The sequence below is a fragment of the Lynx rufus genome, unplaced genomic scaffold, assembly GCF_022079265.1.
Source record: "Lynx rufus isolate CCGP_SWC_20201006 ecotype Redwood Valley unplaced genomic scaffold, mLynRuf1.p SCAF_6, whole genome shotgun sequence".
Lineage (NCBI taxonomy): Eukaryota > Metazoa > Chordata > Mammalia > Carnivora > Felidae > Lynx > Lynx rufus.
Window position 1 is genome coordinate 143,239,134 of NW_025814878.1, and position 20,302 is coordinate 143,259,435.

The 20,302-nt window shown below is 50.9% G+C and overlaps 1 long non-coding RNA gene and 4 other non-coding genes across 5 annotated transcripts; 2 read left to right on the forward strand and 3 right to left on the reverse strand.

The window, feature by feature from the left end:
- The first annotated feature begins 705 nt into the window (after positions 1–705).
- TRNAH-GUG (transfer RNA histidin (anticodon GUG)) lies at positions 706–777 on the forward strand. Its single transcript has one exon. It is a non-coding gene; the product is annotated as a tRNA-His (tRNA).
- Positions 778–6,048: 5,271 nt separating this feature from the next.
- On the reverse strand, positions 6,049–6,121 carry TRNAV-UAC (transfer RNA valine (anticodon UAC)). The gene has a single exon. It is a non-coding gene; the product is annotated as a tRNA-Val (tRNA).
- A 4,360-nt stretch (positions 6,122–10,481) lies between these two features.
- On the forward strand, positions 10,482–10,555 carry TRNAT-AGU (transfer RNA threonine (anticodon AGU)). Its single transcript has one exon. It is a non-coding gene; the product is annotated as a tRNA-Thr (tRNA).
- A 2,260-nt stretch (positions 10,556–12,815) lies between these two features.
- LOC124528519 (uncharacterized) lies at positions 12,816–17,236 on the reverse strand. Its single transcript, XR_006966174.1, has 3 exons — positions 16,954–17,236; positions 15,901–16,055; positions 12,816–14,646 (listed from the first exon to the last, which is right to left on the reverse strand). It is a non-coding gene; the product is annotated as an uncharacterized LOC124528519 (long non-coding RNA).
- On the reverse strand, positions 16,850–16,923 carry TRNAI-AAU (transfer RNA isoleucine (anticodon AAU)). Its single transcript has one exon. It is a non-coding gene; the product is annotated as a tRNA-Ile (tRNA).
- Positions 17,237–20,302: the final 3,066 nt, after the last annotated feature.

Sequence of the window (20,302 nt, forward strand, 5' to 3'; positions counted from 1 at the left end):
CCGGACGAACTGAAGCTACTGGATCCAACCGGGTGAAGAGCCGGCAGAGGGCAGGGCAGCCCGCCAGGGGGCAGGGCCGTCCCGAGGGGCTTCCGGTCCACGCCGGCAGCGCGCGGTCGGGTCCGGGTTCTGGCAGCCGGGGAGGCAGGAGGAAGAGGCCGGAACGAGGCCGGAGCCCCTGCGGGCAGCGCGGGGTGCGGGCCCAGGCCGGCCGGGGCCCTCCCGACCTCCGGCAGGTGCACCGGGCGGCACCCAGCCGCGCGCTCCGGGGACCCCGGACCCGGACTGCGCGCCGGGCCCCGCACATTCTGGCCCGTTGGGGCACAAAGGGGCCCCAGGATGCCTCTCTCCGAGGCAGCACGTCTCCAGCCTGCGGCCAGAGCGCAGAGGACCACGCGTCGTAAAACTCGGGCGGAGACCCGCGTGGGCGGGGACGTGGGAGTGGTGCGTTCGCGAGCGTTCCCGCCGCCGGCGAGGGGCCGCCAGGGTCGGCCACGTCCATGTGGCGGAACTTAATGTTCCTCCCCTTCGGTTTGCTCGCCAAGGGCACAGTATCCGAGCGGGGAGGGCGGAGAAGTCATCGGGGTGAGCAATTCAAAAAAAAAAAGGACGGACGGCCCAGTGCAGGTGTCTCCCGACGACACAGGTAGGCGTTGCTGACAAAGGAGGAAGGCCGGGCCGGGAGCGGGTGGCCCGCGGTGGCGCGCCGTGATCGTATAGTGGTTAGTACTCTGCGTTGTGGCCGCAGCAACCTCGGTTCGAATCCGAGTCACGGCAGGAGTGTGTGGTGCCCGCCTTTTTCGTCGCGACCAGGGGACGCCTGAGACCCGTGTCCGTCACCACCAGCCCGGCCTCGGGCATCCCTGTCTCTTTTTAGCGCTGTTCTCCCCAACCATGCCCGAGTCCCTTGGCCCTGTGGGCACTGGCTGCAAGTCCCAAGAAGTGACAAAAATACACATAGAAACCTTTTCCTTTTCAACAGGAGCAAATGACTGTCCAAACGCAGACCCAGGTTGATGATGGCAGTCTTCCCTAGGGACAAAGGTCTGATTATGAATCACGCCTGCTGAGTATAGTGGCTGGGCCGGGGCTGAAACACTGTGACCTTCTGATCATCTGGAGAAAATTGGGGAGGGGGGGGCAATACGGCTCAGAAGAATAACCCCTACCTCTAGCCTCTCCCGTTTCCAGAATGATTTAGAAAGGGGCAGGTGGACAGGTCAGGCGGGTGTAGGGAGAGCTGAGCTGAGGTGGAGGTGTCTGGAAGGAGACCCCCAGACCCCCAAGAACTCCCAGGAGCTCGACAACCCACAAATGGCGTCTCCTCTCTCCTGGGCCTTGTGGATTTTGAACGCTCAAAAAAATACTATTTGCTGTCTATTTTGTCGTATTTTTGTAGCAGCTTTTAGCAATTTCCGCATGAAGATCTCCGATTTCCAAAAGCTTTCCCTTCCTAAGGCTTCAGTGGCCCCCGTTCCTTCCCCAACTGTCTAGGTGACGTAGGGTCTGACGCTCGCACCCACAAAGCTTCTGAGACGTTGTGACTGAGGCTTCTTGTACTGCCGGGGTCACCTCACGGGCAGCCCCAGTGGCCCGACCGCAGTCATACCAGTCACCCAGGGTCACCCGTACCACATCTACTCAGTTTTCTCTGTTACGTGTGTTACTTCCACTCAGTCTTACAGGGGCAAGGACAGGGATCAAGCGAGTGTTTTACATGGTGAGGACAGGGGTCAAGTGCGTATCGACCCAGAAGGACCAGCTCCTGTCGATTCTTTCGCCACCAGTGAACGAGGAGACTGGTTGAGAACAGAGACAAACGGCTTGGTCCGGAAGTTCTCCAGAACACATGTTCTCCGGCTCTTAGTGGCCCGAGGAGGTGGTCATGGGCTGTGGCCCAGAGGCCACCTCTTAGTAGCAGGAGGGTTAGTGTCCTCGGTCTGGGCCCGAACTCTCTTGTAGCACCAGGCGAGTGCGGGGTGAAGATCTATGCTCTGTGATTTGCTCAAAAGGCCCAGAGCTTGCTTGGCGTGTCCTGTATGTTTACCTGGTACCACGCGCGTGTTTCTATTAGATGTATATTGGATTTATATTAGATATATTAAGATGCTCTGCTCATGGCTCTATTGTGTAACGTTGAATGAACCTCAGTGGCAAATCCGTCTAAACCGAGCGGCGGGGGGTGATAAAAACCGCCTCGTCCAGGGAGTCCTTTTACGTAGGCGTGAATATCGGTCTGGGAGCCTCCTACACAGCGTGCCAGCCACGTCTGCAGACAGGAAACTGCCCTCCTCGACGGCACTCACAGTCCGGCTTTTAAACTTCTCTGCGCCCCATCGTCCTCCTCTCTCAAGGGGAGCGAAGGAGAATTACCACTTCCTACAACTGTTCTGAAGATGTAAGGGCATGACGGGCGTGGTGGCACCGGCTCGGTGAGGTACAAACCCCAAAGCGACCCAACGAGCCGTTGTCGTTATTGGCAAATAAAGAAAGCGCGTCGCGACCTCCACGGAGGAAGGGCTTCGCGCGGTGCTGATGGTGCGGACACTGGAGCCAAAGTCAGCAGCTTTTTAAGGGGCCTGACTGCCGCGCCGTGCCGTTTTGATGGGGAGAAGCTAAGAGCAGGAAGATCTCTTTGTCCGTCCTCAGGATTAGGGTTTATTTCAAGATCTCGGCGAGGCCGCGGGTAAAGCCGATCGTGGCCAAGACGTTTGCCACAGTAGGTTATACACGTTCGGGGAAAGCACGCAGCGAGGTCAGGGCGGGAGGCAGATCAGAGGAAGCGTGGCCACAAGTCAGGGAATCAGGAAAAGGAAAGATTTACGTCCAAGAAGCTTTGTTGTCCTGTGAGCGGAAATCAGAGGGAGCGCCCGGGGCAGGGGCCATTTCTCCCAAGAGGGCAGCAGGCCGACTCTAGACTCTATGTAGGCCGCACCAGCGCCTCCTTCGTGCTAACACGGCTGCTCAGATCGGAAGGCTTTTCAAGAGGAGAGGCGGAGGGCTTTTCCTGAAGGGCCCTAGGCAGGCTGTAGCTAGACTCATAAAAGGGAATAGCCAGGCCTCACAAAGAACCCCGGGCAGGAGAGCTGTGTGCATACAGGTCCCGCCTGGGGACCAGCTGGGCAGTGAGCACGAGCTCCCGGCCCGCGTCCGGACACATCAGAGGCCGCCCCACACTTGACCCGAACCTCACCCGCGCGGGCCTCCCAAGGCCCGGCCTCCAGTCTTTCCTCTAAGTGTGAGGCCCGGGGCAGGACAGACTGCCCCGGACAGAGGCTGGAAGGCGAGAGGGACAGCAGCAGGCCCTAAGCTGAACAGAACAGGTAAGAGCGGGCTCAAGGGACAGAGAGACGTCGATTCGCGTGGGATCTGCCCCACAGCTCTCGGTAGACCCTTGGCCGAGGCAGAATTGTTAGCCATCCTCCTCCACCGCCGTAGCTAAAATGCCTAAACGCTTTGCTTTTCGTATTTCAGCCTTTGATCCGCCTGTCATGAACTTCGACGTACATCTGAAGTGTGGACCTTTCCCCAACACGTGTAATTGAGTCAGGAAGACTTAATGAAGAGTGGACATGCCCTCTGGACCCGCCCTGCCGCCCACGTCGGATATGATGGTTTCATTATTGGCCTCGAGATTGTGCCATCCATTCTGCTCCACTGGCTTACTTCTAGATCTCTGCGAAAATGCCGTGCATATTGTTATCCTTTACGGTACATCTAGTATTTACAAGAGGAAGCCGTCCTACTTTCTTTATCTTCTTTTTAAAAATGATTTAGCTGGCATGGGTGCCTGGGTGGTTCGGTGGGTTGAGCGGTTGAACAGCTGGCTCTTGACTTCGGTTCAGATTTTCCAGTTCGTGAGATCGAGCCCCACGTCCGGCTCTGCGCGGACCCTGCGGAGCCTGCTTGGGATTCTCGCGCTCCCTCTCTCTTTGCCCCTCCCCACTCTCTGTCTCAAAATAGGTAAGTAAACATTTTAAAAAATGATTTAGCTGGCTAAATCTCCCCGGTTCTTCCAAGTATTAGGATCTGTTGGAGTTCTGACGGAACTCTCATTTAATCTATATAATTTTAAAGAGACTTCGTATTTTTCCCTTATAAAGCATTTTCTCCCCTTGATACAGTGTTTCTCTGTGGTGACTTAAGCAGTTTTTCATATCTGTCCATAATATTTTAGGACTCTTCCTGTGTAAACATTATCCATAATTTGTCAGATTCATTCTTGGGTATAATTTTTTAGGCCTTATTTTCTGTATGTTTCTGAATTAAAATTACGCAAAGTAGCAAGCGTGCTAAACTCAGGTTGACTTTAAACGTTCCTCGATCCTCTCTTTTCTGTATGGATAATATCATATTATCTGCAACTAATGATTCCTTATTTATTCCTTTTCAATTCTTATATATTCCTTTCCAGTTTGAAATCGTCCTAACAGACCATGATTGCTCCTCCCACAAGGAATGAGTGACCTTAATTTTATTTGCACGGCTTTCTATAGGTCTTATTTCAACCCCAAATTCACGCACAAGTTATTGAAATCTCTTTCGAGGGTGTCTCTCCACATCCCAGTTTCTCTCAGCTTTGCACCTCCGGGAAGAATTCCTCCCCAGACCTTCCTGAACCCCCGCAATCCCACCCCCCTCTTGCCTCCCATTTGCATCTGGAACTTTCTGTATCCCCAGTCTCCCTGTTTCTCAACTTGCATTTTCATTTTTACCTAGATCCTGGGGAAGGCAGGAGTAAAGGTAAATTTCACAGGGCAAAGCACTTTTGAAAACGCCTCCCATGCTCATACTTGACGGATACTTGGGTTTCATGTGACATCTACGGTGGATTTGGTCTTCTTGAAGACTGGAAGCCGTTGCCTCACTGTCTTCTAGCTTCTGGCCTCAATCTTGAAAAGTCAGTGAGTCTGTCAACGGATCTACTTTGTGTTTTCTTTTCCCTCCCTCTCTGGAATATTTTAGGCTCTCTTCTATTTCCTCAGTAGTTAAGTATCAGATTATTTTTATCCTTTTTACTGAATATTCAGTGATCCCTGACCACCTAGAATTTTTTGCGTAGGGCTGGGATATGTTCCTGATTCGGGGGGGTTCTCTTCCTTGCATTTTCCCTATTATTTCTAGAAGTAATATTACTTGAATTTTGCACATCCTCGGCTTTCCCTCTATCATACTTATTTTTTTTTCTCTCCTTCAGCACTATGTTTTTGATCTTCCAGGATACTACCACACTTTATGATCTGCTTTGTGGATTTTTCATTTCTGCTAATACCTCTTTCTTTTACAGAAGCCTCTTTCCCCGTGTCGACAGGCCTGTTCCGGCATTCAGTGCGGTCTCCCACCTCTCTGGGCATATCCGTTTGTTCTCCGCATGGTTCTATCGTAGCCTTGATCCTCACGGCTCTTTTCCCCCGTCTTTTATTCCCTTTCTGTAACATAGTCTTCAAATACGTAACAACGCTGGCTTCTCCGTGCCTAGTCAAGAGCAGAGCACTCGCAAGGGGACTGTCAGCTCCGGGTGTCTGTGGTGGAGGAGGACTGGAGCCGGCCCGGGAGGCCCCGGGAGGTCGGTGTCCCTTGTTTGCAGCGCAGAACCGCCCCCCCCCCCACCCCCCCCACCGCGTCCGGCGCTCGCGGCCGGGAGGCGAGTCGCCCCGGCCCGGAGGCCCAGGCTGCGCACTGCTGACCTGAATCCCTCGCTCAGGTTTGCGGTTTTAGGAATCCCTGCACATCGGGCGCTCGGTGTCTTGGGGAGAAAACTCGGGCTTCACGGACGCCGGTTCCTTTCTGCCTCTGACGGCGGCTGGACGTGGCAGGAAACGAGACTCTTTTTCTGGGACCCCCTGACCCTGCTGCACCCGCCTCCAGCTGAGCGATGTATGAAGGTGAATCTCCCAAGCGGTCCGCGGTTCTGGTTTTCCATCGGCGCTGTCAAAGCCTAAAGTTTAAAAAAAATAAAAAAAATAAAAAGCCGCTAAAATTGAAACTGAAGGGCAAGCCCGCTCGGTTTGCGTCCGACCGGGCGCGGAAAAGAAGCGCCGCCGGAGCTGGTTCCACTGGGGATCGAACCCAGGACCTTCTGCGTGTAAAGCAGACGTGATAACCACTACACTATGGAACCGCAAGCCGGCAGAGGCCTCCAGGTCTCTCCATACAAAAGTTTCCGAGCAAACACGTCGAAGGAAAACCGTTTCTAGTCCCCCCACCGCCCCGGAAAGAGAACGAGCCCGTCCGCGCCGAGGGAGTCGCGGCCCCGGACCGCGCCCCCGGCGCGTCCCGCTCGCGCCCCGGCTTGAAACATCCTCGAGCCAAGTCCCGTGGGAACACGCGAGAAGAAACTAGGGGCGGCAGCGTTCTCGACTGGTGCCCCCTCGGGGCGCGCCTGGGCTACTCCGGGCTCCTCGGCTGGTTCAAGACGCGCCTGGTTTCGAGCCGCGACCCCCAAGTACGCGTGTCTGGCATATTGATTATTCTGAGTTAAAGGCGCTGGAAAAACAGGAGGGGAAGGAAGAACTCTCTCGCTTGCCTTTTTCCTCCTGAGAGCCGGAGGTAAAGGAGCCAGGTGAGAAGCGCTCTCCCTGCCCCAGGGGGAAGGACCCTTCCGATCACCGAGACCAGGCCAGGAGAAATCTGCACCGAACCCGGTTAAACCAACCCTTACCTGCTACTCACTTGGCCCCGGCTCACTGCCCTAGGCCCAAACCCCTTCTCTTGCCCGGCTTTCCCAACGTGCGTGCAACCTAGCACGTGAGCACCGGGCTCTAATTGCTTTGAGACTTTGTGTGAGCCCCCCCCCCCCCCCATGTCAGAATTGCTTCATGAAATGTGTGTTTCTATCAACCTGTTTTATATCAGTTTAATCTGTAGGCCCGGCCAGAAACCCTAAAAGCTTAGAAGAGAGATTTTACCTCCCTTACACAATCTTTCTCTCTCTCTCTCTCTCCCTTCCTCTGACACAATGCGGCTGTGACCGTCTCGGGCAAACTCCAGGCCCCACTCTCCAGAGCCTCGGTGAAGGGCTGGAAGCCTTTTGAAAGTCAAGTCACCGGTGAGGGCCACGAGGCCGAGGACGCTGTGTGTGGGCCACGTAATCCCGGGTGTTCCTTGGTGTTGTCCAGGCTCTTCTCAGTTTTCATTTCTGCTTAGAATCAAATTACAGCAGACTTAGACGCTGATGGACTTGAGACGGTTACGCCGAATCCGCGGTGGGCGAAGACCTCGATGCAAAGATCCAGTCGTGCCCCCATTAAACGCTGCCTAGCAGGATTTTTGCCCCCAGCTCTTGTCCTGAGGTGCAGGATTACAGGAGAGAGAAAAATAAGCAAAGAGCCTGAGAACAAAAACAGAAATGCATAGGTTTTCCGGAACCAATAAGAGGGGTTTCCAGTCCGTATTGAAAAGGACCAATTAGAAGACAAGGTTATGTGCCACAAGCAAGGACTGGACCCCCGCAGACTTTAAGTTCAGAACCCTACCCACTCATCCGTCACAGCAACTGAGAACTGGGATCCTCCTATCTTTTTCTCCCAGGAACCAAAATACTTGTTTTCAGTTTAGGGAGCCTGCGATTGACGTCAGAGGTCTACGCAACTTAGGCCCAGGCTTACAAGAATATAAACAAAAACCAAATCTTTGCAAGGTTGTCTGCTGGGAAATTCATAAAATATCATTCAAACAGTGTTTTATTAAGATATATTCTTTACAGGGGCGCCTGGGTGGCTCAGTCGGTTAAGCGTCTCACTCTTGATTTTGGCTCAGGTCCATGATCTCACGGTATGTGGGATCGAGCCCTGCATCGGGCCATGTGCTGACAGCACAGGGCCTGCTTGGGATTCTCTCTCTCTGCCCCTCTCTCTCTCTCTCAAAATAAATAAATAAACTTCTAAAAAATAATAAAAATTAAAATAGATTCTTTCCATGCTATGACTTGTACTGTGTGTTAGGGGATAATCGGATTCTCCCCAACCTTGCAGACATATGTTCTAACAGGAAAAACACGTAACTTTATGAAATATGTAATTGCGTAAAAAACGTGAAGCAGCTAAGAGAAAGGAAACAGGACGCTAAGTGAGCAAGTTCACCTGCTGGGCACCCTCACCAAACCAAAAAACTCTTGACAACTGGAAGACACAATTCCAACAGATTGTCATAAAAAACCAACACACTTATCTAGAAAAGTAGATGGATCGACGTCTCAAACGTGAAAAAGAAAATCGACACATTATTTGTTGAGAGAGGAGAACAGTTTTTAACTTAGTAACAGAGAAAGGCCCTTTAAGCCTAACCTCAAAAGGGCAAACCATGGGGCGGGGCGGGGAAGACAAACCCTTAACAAAAGTAAGGATCCGCCATCAGGTTCCTCCATCAACAGGCCAGTGGGTAACATAACGGGGGACGATCTTTCCAGATCCCAGATTCACAGCGGTCTAATAACCACGATACACCAACAGCCCCTGCGAATCAACATGAAAGATCCATCGGCCTCAGTAAGAACACAGGCGGATTATAAGAGTCCATGCCAATGGCCAACAAACACAAACAAATGCTCAAAATCTTTAGAAAACATAAAGGCAAACTTTGAAGCAACAGTGATGAGACGCATCGCTCTACACATATTAGATTACAAAGTAGAAAGCTGACTCGTGCTGAGCGTCGAGACCAGGATAAAGGGGCGTGCAGAGCGGTGGAGTGTGGACTGGAGAGCACGCTGGGATTACTTAGCCATTCTGCTCCTACACGCACATCCCAGTGAAACTCTCCACCATGTATGTAAAGGGGGTGGATGAAAAGGCGGTGTTATTTGGAACTGGGGGGGGCCTGCGGGGGGCAGTGGAGGCAACCTGGGTGAGTCCATCACTGGGACGGAAGAGAGGAAACAGTGGGAGCGCCCACTATGGGAATTTATACGGCATTAGAAGCAACGACTTCGGAGCACAGGACAACCCTGATGGACCTTGAAGTCAGTATGTTTTTTTTAAACATAATTTGTTGTCAAATTGGCTTACCTAGTCATAATCTCTTTGAAAGGCATAAAACTAGATAATATGCCATTTATGTAAATGTGTAACATATGTGCACGGAATTTCAACTTTGCAAAAAATACACCTCAAAATGGCCGTACCGTAAACAAACGAGCTGGTACCAGGCGAGGAATGGCAGCAGGACCTGGGGACGAAGGGAAAGCATAACCCTCAAGCGACACAAGAAAAGGCCAACCGGGTGAGGTACAGGCTAGGCTGGCTGGGAAGAGAGCCGGGGGGGGGGGCGGGGCTGGTGTCCAGAGGAAAGCAGGTGTACAGAGATCTGCCTGTCCCCAGGAGATCCCCGAAGTGATCTGTCACCCCTGCAGCGTCTTGCCCTTTGTGGCTGCCCAGGAACGCACGTGCCCTTGTCGCTCAGAACGCACAAAGCAGCATCTAAACGTCTCAGGATGACGGCCCCACCTGCTCTCTCCACGCTGAGCCGCACTCGGGCCCCAGGTGCCACAGTCCCCTTCTGCTTTCGTCCACCTGGCGCAGAACCTGTCAGAGGACAGGTCGTGTGACTCTGCTAAGACCCCCGCCCTGCGCCAAGCCCAGATCCCACAGCATCCCATGGGGTTATCTGTCACACTCTGCCCCGGTTTCTCCTTCTCCGCACCCTCTTCTCAGTCCTTCTGTCTTGACAGAGACCAAGGCGGTTTTAACCCAGCGGGTCAATCCGCGATCGGGACGAGACTGTGCCAGGAGTAAAGTGTCCTCCTGTGGAACTCCCCACCGAGCAACAGATCTGTTGGGGTCCAGACTGTCTTGGAAAGAAAGGGCCTGACAGTGGCTGGTCTGGGCACGCTGGAAGCAGGGCGGCCCCAAATCTGCCTCGGTGTGTGCTCATCTCTGCTTGCTGTCCTGAGCCAAGTTAGACATAACAGAGCGACGCGTGACAGTCTTGCTCCAGTGCAGGAAATCAGCTCAGAAGGTCGCCCCGTGGGTTTGTAACCCGGCAGTAGTTGGATTCGTTCTTACATCCCCCCTTATCTATCCGGCGGGTGGGGGTTAGGGGTTGGGGCAAATCGTTGGAACGTGTTTTCTCCACCTCCCTCTAGAACACAAATTCTGTCAGAAAAGAAAGTTTTGTCTATTTTTTGTTCACTGTTCTATCGCCCATACCTAGAAAAGGGCTTGACCGGCTAGTGACTCCCGATTGAGGACAAAGGATTTAAAGAAGAAACAAAATTAAAATGTGTTGCAATAACCAATGCGTCCTCTAGATGGCGAGAGTCGCCATGAAATAGGAATTTAACCCATTTTTAATTTGAAAAATTTTAAACCTTTCTTGCATTGAAGAATGCATCTTCTTTAAATGTTGGAGGTTTCCGTTTAAGTACAAGCTCGGAAACACAGATATCGTCTCTTGGTCACAAAATCAAGTGAGTTTCTGACAAGTTGCTACAACTCACAGAAAACGGTATAAATATGATATAACTGAACATAAACTCAAAAAGGGGCTCTGTGGCTTAGCTGGTCAAAGCGCCTGTCTAGTAAACAGGAGATCCTGGGTTCGAATCCCAGCGGGGCCTTCTTTGTTTAGTTTTCTGTTTTTCCATGGTGGAAGGTGCCACTAAATATGTCGGAGAGGCATTAAAGAATCTGTGTGGCGGGTAAGCCTGCGCTGAATTGTTATTCCAGGCGAGGAGAGTCTCTTGCCAGGTCACTGCCATCCCATTATGAGGGCCTGGGGTGAAGGGAAAATGAGGAAGGTTTCTGTAGTTGGTAGAAGGTGACGGGTTTGCACATGGCAGGTAAGACTGGGTTAAGAACTGAGTGACAGGTGCCTTGCAGTAGAGATAGAAAGCAATGTGCCACTCTGTGGCTTGGAGGTTCGGTCCCAGATCTCTGAACCTGGGACATCTTCAGCTGAGGGAGTGTGGTGGTCCGTGTCAGGCAGGGAATAAGCCAGGGTGTCTGGCTTGAGTCAGACTCTGATTTTATTTTTTGAGATCAAGTAGGAGAACAGCGGCCAGACTTGGACCCTCGCCACTTTGGTTTTGTGTGGGCCCGGGAACCGCCGCCTTTGTGCATCAGATGCACGTTCTGGGCAAAGGGGAGAGACTGGAGCTCGGGGAGGAAATAAACCACAAACAGACTGGCGCCTTCCTGAATCTACGGAGCCCTGGCCCGCGCACTGGGCTTTTCCGTTTTATGTAGAGATCTCGAAGGTTCTGACTGGGGTCCCCTGAGAGTCACTGTCTCTTCACCTAGCACAAGCGGCCCAGCCCGGCGCGCGGCGTCCCGTTCACACCGCAGCAACCCTGAGTTCATCGTTTATTCATAGCAGTTCCCCCCTCCCAACTTCCAAAGGAATGTGAACAAACAAGACAGCGAAGGTGAAGGACTAGGCCACCCCCAAATATGCCACTTGGGCACAAGGATTATTGTGAGCTGAAAGCGAGAGAGAGGAATTAGGACAGAAGTTTGCCAAGAGGCCCTTGTGCCCTCTCTGCGGGGAAAGACGGAGGTTCACCCCCAGACAACCTTAGACCCCAACAGCCTGGAAATCAAATAACAAACTTTACTGACTGGCCTGTCTCTCTGCCCTTGGCCTGACACGCGTTCCTTTGTTCCATGACTTCACCACAAATCCACTGTTCTTTGTTGAAGATGCCGCGTAAGCTGGACTTCTAAGCCACGGCGACAGTTACTTGTTCTCCCCGGGTGTCCCCACCTGTACCCGGGGCAAACGGGTTAACAAACTTCGGTCGGTTTTTCCTTCTTACTCGCTCGTTACCGGGGTCTCGGCGAAGACCTCAGAGAGGCCGCGGGGCACTATCTTTCCCACCTCAGTCACAAGCCTCGAGTACCTCTAATTCTGCAGGATTGCTGCTTGTGAACCCGATGCAGTGAAGGCTGAAAACACCTTGGGAACCCAGACATCACATATTAGTGTCACTCCTGCCTGTTCCCTACCAGAAACTTGGGCGGGGAGGGACAGATATGCCACAGGTATGTCAGGAAGTGGCCCCGAACAATCCGTGTCACAAGTAGGAAGTCAAACTCACAAACCGAGGGCCAAACTCTGCCCACGTGACACTGTCCGATGCTCCAAAGTCACGACAATTACAGGGAGGCCTCCTCCATATTAGCTCATCGGCAGACCCCACTCGCGGCCTGGTTGATGGGTAAGGAAATGGAATCGTCTCTCCTCTCTCTCTTGCCACATTTAGGACAGGAGGAGGCAGGAAGTCAGGAGGAATGACAGAAGACGACACAGAACACAGGATGCCAACGTTTCAAGGTTTGCAAGATAACAGATTCAGTGAAGATTTTTTTTTATAGAGGACAGGAAATCTTAGAGAGATAACAATTAGAACAGATCCGAGAAAGCAAGACAGTCAGATCAAAATAAACAAACAAAAAGGCCTCAAACGAAAGGAAAAATATTTGGAAATAAGAATATCTGACCGTTTACCCGCAGCGGCCTTGGTTTTTAAACGGATTTGTGAATCAAATCCTGAACTATGGCTTTTAAGGATCTGTTTGTTCGTTTACCTAACATGTACATTCTGGAACGGGCAGAACACTTCTCACGCTGAGGGTCAGTTAGATCGCGAGAGCCTCCTGTTTCTTGTTTCGTTCTTCAGCGTTCCAGTCGGTTCCCCTGGGAGGGAGGTCAGAAGCCTGGGATTTCACGGGCCCTTTACGCTGGAAAGCTGCAGTTGAAAAACACTGTAAACAATTGAATAAACTACATCTTGAAGGTTTAAGTATCTAAAATACGAGCTTGACTGGAAATGCTTGTTCCATTACAAACAATCCCAACACGCCGTTTAAAAAATCGTACTTCTTAGCGCATCTGGAGATCGCACAGTCGGACACAATCCATGTTGGTAACATCTCAGCAATGGTGTGAAATCGGTTCCAACCTCGTGGACCCCTGAAGCCAGGACAGTGTCAGATTGTCCCAGGGTGTGGAAGAACATAAAGATGGGCAAAATTGGCAGGTTAATTTTATTTATCCCCATTTAGAATACCTGAGTTTGAAGAGCCACGGAATACACCAAAATCTGGGAAGGTCTGCTTCACTTTGATGTGTTTGTTCCTTTGGTTAACTGCTCGGTGCCCTCACCCATAATATGACCGGTTCTTTCTGTTTCCCCTGTGTAACCTTCTCCGACAGCAAATATTCTGTTTTTTAGCAGAATAAGCTTTATCGTTTACATTGATTGTGTCGTCCTTCCTGAAGAAAACAAAGGTTTCTTACATAGGAATAATGTCGTTTACAGTCATGTTACCTTCTGTGCTTAGTTTTAACGGTTTTATTGTAACTTTGAAACCAATAACCACCTAAGTTCTCCAGCAATCATGGTTTGTTTCCTCTCCTAAGTGTTCAAATGTTCTGATCGGTTTTAACCTTTGCCTTCCCCCAATCGAATCCTAAATGTCAACTAAAACTTTCAAGGTACTGTTTCCACCTACACCTGTGGTTGAGACTTCCCCGAAGGTGCCTGGAAAATCCTAACGATGCGTTCTGTCCCCTTGCAAAAAGGCAGATAGTGAAGACAACCAGGGCTATTTGATGTGCTATTATTGATGAGTTGCACAGGAAGAGGTGAAAATCAGAAGGGATGCCAGAAGGAGGGGGAGGGGGAGGAGGAAAAGGAGGAGGAGGAGGAGGAGGAGGAGAAAGGCCTAGGCTTCCCTAAGTCAGATTTGCATGGCTACAACGTTAATATAAATATTTCAGAAATTGTACACCGAATGGGAAATTCCTGGAGACTTATCAGTGCTCTTAGTGCCCATGACATGTTTCCACCAACATAGAAAGTCCTGGTGCTGTTTTCTCTGATATTAGACAACAGTAGTGAAGTGTCATCAGTCATAATTTTAGCTATTTTTTTAAACGCTTACTTGGTCGCCACTTTACTTCTTTAATTTGACTCTAGCATCTTCTGGGCTTCTGAATTTCAAATGGGATTTACGTCACTTGCCTATGGAGTCTAATTAATGTATAAATATGTAGAACTTACTCCAGACTTACCACAACTGTCTCATATTGTTGATATATTATTCTTACCGTGTGACTTGTATATTTGCAGCATATTAGGTCTCAGGATTATTATATGTCTGTTTCAAGACTTTTTCTCTGTGGGAATTACGTTCATCCACTGCTATAAATCCCATGCAGTGTTTTCTATCTCCTTTGAAAATAGGGTAGATCGCTATGTCGGTAGCTATTTTGTCTAAAACTTATTTTGGATTGGCTTTCTCATCTCGTTTTTGTATCACAGAAACAACCAAAACTCCTTAGTGGCAGTCTCCTCGTTATGAATTCTCACCAGATCTCTTGCTTTTGAAAATCGTTAAGTAATAAATTAATTACGGCCCCTTTAAATCTTCTGACATCTATACACAGTCATTCTGTTTTACTTCACTTCCCTGAAAGCATCTGCAATCAGCCACAGGCCAGCTTTATCTTCAACAAAGCCTCACAGGAGAAGACCACGCCACCAGATTTGCTTGGTTATAGACTCCGGATGGCGTGGCTTCAACAACGGTGCGCCCATAACCATCCTACCGAGCCTGGAGTTCCAGAATTCTGTTCCAGAAGCCCCCTGAGTTCTGGAAACTGTGCTCGGGCGATGAAGGGACTCGGCCAGCAGAAAGATGCTTCCTGATCAGAGAAGAGAGAGAACACACTTTACTAAGTGTTCGCGTTATGTACACGGCAGCACCAAAGTGACAACAAAATCATGTCCGAATCTCACTCCTTGTTTATAGTAAAGCTGAAGAAAGAATAGGAACTTCTCTGTATCTCCTTGAGAAGCCAGTGGCTGCACCCTATGACGGTCTCCCGGAAATCTCATGACGGACCCCTGAGCTGATCCTGGAGGCACATTTTTACCTATCTAGAGGCTATCTGGCCCATAGCCTTAGAGATACTCTACACTGTAAACACTGAAGACTGAACTTAATCCATAGAGATATCTATCTCTATTCTGAAGATTCCAGTAAGGACTCAGATTGACTAGGTGTCCACGGAGACCCTGCATAGGACAGGGAGGGGAGACAAGGGCACTTTTCCCTACAGAAACAGAGAAAAACGTTGTCATTTACCCTGACACCCTGTTAACTCAAGATCTGGTGCAACAAGAATTACATAGGACTGACTGAGGGATGACTTAGTCTTTGTTTGGAATAGTGTGCAAGCTGCTATAGGATTCTACCTTCTAGATCTACAAAGAAGCCCTTTCTCTTTCCTCTTAAGGATCTATGCTAGGAGTTGTAACAGTTTAGTAGACTTCACTTTTGTGAACTGAAACAGTTGAAAATATCCTATTGTCTAGCAACATGCTCATTTGCATATCTATCTGACTCATCGTTTGACCTTTTCCTGAAAAAATTACCTTTGAACACATCTATACAAAATTTCCTTCAATCAACGGTGTGCTTTGGAGCTCTATCCTACGGTTTCGCACAGAAAGTGTTTTATCCACATTATCACAGAAAATGGAAGAAAGGTGTCCTCTTCCCGTCCTCTCTCCAGCCCTGCTTGTGTACCTCCCGACTCAGGGGGGAAATGGATTGAAAAGTTCTCATTCAGCTTCTGGCCAGCTGGACCAACTCGACTGAAAATAGGCTGTGTCCTAATAGCGTATAACAGTGGCTGTGCCATGTGCCGGCTCTGTGTAGATGCTCCAAGACACAGAGAGGAGGAAAAAGCAGGATGAGAAACAGTGCGCACAATGTAACACTTTATGCCACACTGAGAGAAATGCATATTCATATTTACAGCGAGCGGCACGCATAGAGGAGAATATACAAGAAAGTGAGGGTAGCACTTCCTTCCACAGGGGAGACAGTGGTGACAGGTGGCAGAGTGACCCGAGAAGCAGCCCATGTAGTTACTGATACGAGAAGGTATTACCTTATCCGAGCCAGACGGAAACCGGGAGGCTCATCAGGCTCGCAGGAAGGGGTAGAAGGGCCGGGCTCCGTGCTGTGGGCGCGGGGCTGAGTCTCCTCGCAGGCTGTGGGCGAGCGCAGGTCCGCCCAGGTCAGCATCGGCCTCGTACTTCACATCTGTGGGTGCGGTATTTCACATACAATGAAGTACTGAATAGTCCTTGTTAGTTTTTTAAAATAGGTTTTTCACCCTTTAGCTTTGAGCCCGGCACTGTTCTTGAGCTAGAGGATGCAGCACCGACCACACAGACGAAGCCCCGCTTTCTGGGATTCCCTGAGCATCTCCTAACGTCCCCGGCCCCACGCTCCAGGCACCGCTTACGTTACTATTTAATCGGTATGGCTCATGTCACTTTCGTGGCTGCCCGGAACTCAGCAACAGGAGGAAGCGCAGAGCACGTGGGCGGCCAGCGGGGCAGAGCCAGCGGCCTGGAGAAGCAGGTGGAAAGAACTCCGGGAAAGATCGGCGGGCGCTGGGACCCGGGGCAGGACCTCCGGAAAAGGACCGGGCGGGCGCTAGGACCCGAGGCGGCCCGAGGCTTCCCGCGCGCCCGCTGAGCGTGCGCGGCCTTGACCCGAGCTCCTGCTCTTTCCGGGGGTCCGGGGCGGCCCCCACTCCGGACGGAGGGAGCAGCCGCGGCGGCGAGCGCCTCCGGAAGCCCGGACTGCCGCAGGGCAGGCTCTCCCGAGGGGCGCAGGCCCTGTGACCGTCCCTACCGCCCCGCGTTCCCTCCCTCCGTTCCTTTACAAGCCCTTCCAGCCGGACTCTCGGGCGCCATTGCTTCTTTCACAAAAACAAGGCTTCCAGAAGCACCGCTCGGCAGTGGCGGCGTAGAACTCTCCGTAACCGGCTGTAGGGCTGCAGATTCCACGTGACGGGGTAACCGCAAAAGGAAAAACAGCACACAGCTTGGCCCGTACGGGGATCGAACCCGCGACCTTGGCGTTATTAGCACCACGCTCTAACCAACTGAGCTAACCGGCCCGCCTTGGCGCGTTGGCTTTACTTACGTACTTTAAAGTCACCACGAACCAAGGGTGACGAGCGCCTTTCCCTACGGAAGGCTCGGACACGCTGTGTCTTCTAGAAGGAAAGGGAAAGGAGACGTCCCAGGGTCGACACAGCTGAGCCGGGCTCCTTCCCGGGAAAACCCGGTCCTTCCCAAACTGCAGAAGCACATAGACGGCGCCGAGCGGGGCTTCCTCTCTCCTACCCAGCCCGGGAGGGGCCGAGCGCGGAGCCGCCGCCGCGCAGCGCACACTCCCGGCTCCCGGGAACGGTTGGAGCAGGTCGGCTCCGCCCAGACCCTGGGCGCCCGGGACCCCGCACCCCGCGCCGCGCGGCCCGGAGTCTGAAACGGTGTCCCGGAGCCGGAGCTGCAGGGCGGCCCGCGGGACGCGCGGTGGCGCCCGAGTGCTGGGCTGGCGTCGGCGGGAAGGCACCGCCCCCTCTCGAGAGCCTCCGACCCTTCTCCGTCCCCAGAGAACTCAGACGCCCCAAATCCATGACAAAAGAAGTCGAGACCAGGGCGAGTTCGTAGTTTGGGCCGCTAGCTGGGCCTGAGAGAGCAGAGGAGCTCAGGCCCGGGTGGATCAACTCCGAGAAGGGAGGTGGGACACCTTTGTCCCCGGAGCGCCCGCCTGGCCGCGCGGCCGGATCCACCTGCCGGCAGGCGTCAGGGAGCCGCGCAGCCGCAGATCCACCCTCTGCTTGTCCTCCTTTCTCAGTTGGACCCTACAACCCTCCCATTTCTCTTCTAACTTCCTACTCTCTGTTGCTTCTCAAGTTCATTGACCCACTTTATGCACACATGTATCCGAGTAAGACTCAAAAGCCACTTTTTTCTTTTTTTCTATTTGAGAAAGGAGAGCTGTAGCTTTCAACAAAGCGGATCAACTACTTTCCATCATGCAATTTATACATCCTGGTTTTACTTTAAAAATAAGAGCTGTGAGAGCATGCTCCTTATCTTTGGCGCATCTCTTTAACTTTGAATCCGCATCCTCCACATGAACTGGTAAGTTGTCTTCATTTGCTTCGTCCTGTAGTAAAGCATCAGTGGACGTTGAATTGAAAAACCAGGATTTTTTGCTCTCCGGGGTCCCTTCTCTTCTCTTTGTGCTTTACTACCGCACCCCTGGCTTTCCAAACCCTGAGAGGTGCCTGGGAGATCTCTCTCCTTCCAGAGAGCCTTGGAGAGATTTCTCTCAGCTCTCAGCCGTGGCTCTTGGCTGTTTAATACAAAGTGCCTTAGATCGGTTGCCCTTAGCTTTCCTGCTCTGCCTTCTGACTTTAGAGACTTTGCCCCTCTCTAAAGGGGGCCTCAGTGGATATTTCTCTCCACTTTCTAGCCTTTTCCCTCGGCCCCTTTTTGGCTTGCTCTCCCACAGCAGAGACAGTTGGCAGTGGTTTTGGCTACGTGGAATTCTCTGCTTAGGTCAAGCAAGCCCACCAACAAACTTTAAAAATCCCTTAGATTTTCTCCCAGTCTCTCCTGGTCGGGTGTTCACAATTTTCTTTTGCGCCTCTGACCATCTGCCAGGGATAAGAGGCCTTTTTTACCCTGCAAAGCCTCTTTCTGGAGTTTAGTCTCCTCAGGTTCTTTTGTATCGTTGACTCCCTGGTGGGCTCAGAAAACCTGATGTTCTGCAATTTATGGGCCTGTTTAATAAGCAGGCTGAGAAGGAGACACTATGGGCTTGCTCTAATTAGCAGGTTTAAGAGGGAGACACTGTGGCAACTTTGCATAGCCTGACCAAACATGCCTAGATTTCTGTGCCAAAATTGCTTTGTCATCCTTGAAACGACTTCATTTAAAATATATATGGCAACAGCCTGGCCACTCTCAGTAAAGAAAGGAATCATTTGAGGGCCTGCTTTGTGCCACATGATTGCGTGTTGTTTCGAGTGAACTTTCCATCACGCATCATTTATTCAATGGATATTAAGACACAGCCATGATTGTCCTTATACTGAAGTTGGGAAAAATTAGAAATAATATATACACGTTGCCATGGAAACTTCCAGAAGTGAAGTGGCTGACCACTTACAGGTGCGTTGCCAGGCTTTACTTAGACTTCTGGGTGAGATTTCTGGGTGCCTGGGAGGGCCTGCGTCATGTGGAGTTTAGGATACATTTCAGAAAGTTACCTATAATATCGTTCACTGATTTCACAAATGTTTATGGATATCCTGCCAAGAAGTCTAGTCTTCACGATGGCAGCCCATAGACATGGCCCAAAGACACACATGGTCTCTCCCCACCACCTCCCAGAGCTTCAAATCTAATAACACCCGTGGTATATGATTAGTTGTCTAAGTGTAGGCAAGGTCTTTCCCACATAGACAGTATCTTTGTTTTACCTTAAGAAGGATCTTCTCTTGTTCTTCAGGTCTGACGCTGATGTATTTTCTATGCAAATGATCAGGACAGATTAGCAGCATTGCCCAGTGAAAGCTCTTAAACTGTGCATCACAGAAAACTTCTGTATTTTGGGTTCATAGCACATCCGGTTAAAGAGAATATCCTGTGTTAGAACCCTTCTCCCTTTCTTTCTGTAATTTTGGAGAGTATTGTCACCAGCAATGTTGAAGATTAGCTTGACAGAGTATACTATGGAATGCTCAAGTTTAGAAGTCAAGCAATGGAGGAAAATGTGAACCTTGAAGTCAACTGGGAAAGAAGGATTTTGAGGTCAGGAGATAACCGTGGGGTCTCCTGTAGAGAAATGCTAATGTGAAGGGTTGGTCTATGTAAAAGTCGGTATGAAAAATCACTCCCAGTGTGGCCTCAAGAAGGTACCTTCAATTTGCTCTTGGAAACTGTGGAGTGCAGGATTTTCATTCTGTAACCACTAATAAATTGCGGAGGCCAGTTGGAGTCTGAATGCGGGCATCAGAACAAGTTGAGGGGCGCCTGGGTGGCCCAGTCGGTTAAGCATCCGACTCTTGATTTTGGCTCAAGTCATGATCTCGTGGCTTGTGGGTTCGAGCCCTGCTTCAGGCTCTGCGCCGTCAGCTGCGTTACCATTCTATTTCTACCTCATCTCCTTGACTTTTCTTGCTTCCTTTTACCACCATCAGAGCACCCACTGTACCTACAATAAGTTGCTGTTCAACCAGTTTTTGCAAATGGGACAATGAATGGCCAATTTCTTCTTTCAACCTCAAGGAAGGAAATGGAACACATATTCAAATTAGTTTGAGGCAAGATTTCTAGTATGTCTTCACAGGGTTTTTCACATGGCTTAGCCTAAATTCCCACAAATGTGAGCATTGACCTCTAAGGAACATGAGAAAAATAAGAAAAGTAAACAAATCTGGTATGATTTATATCAATTGGCGACTCCCATTAGGATTCTCT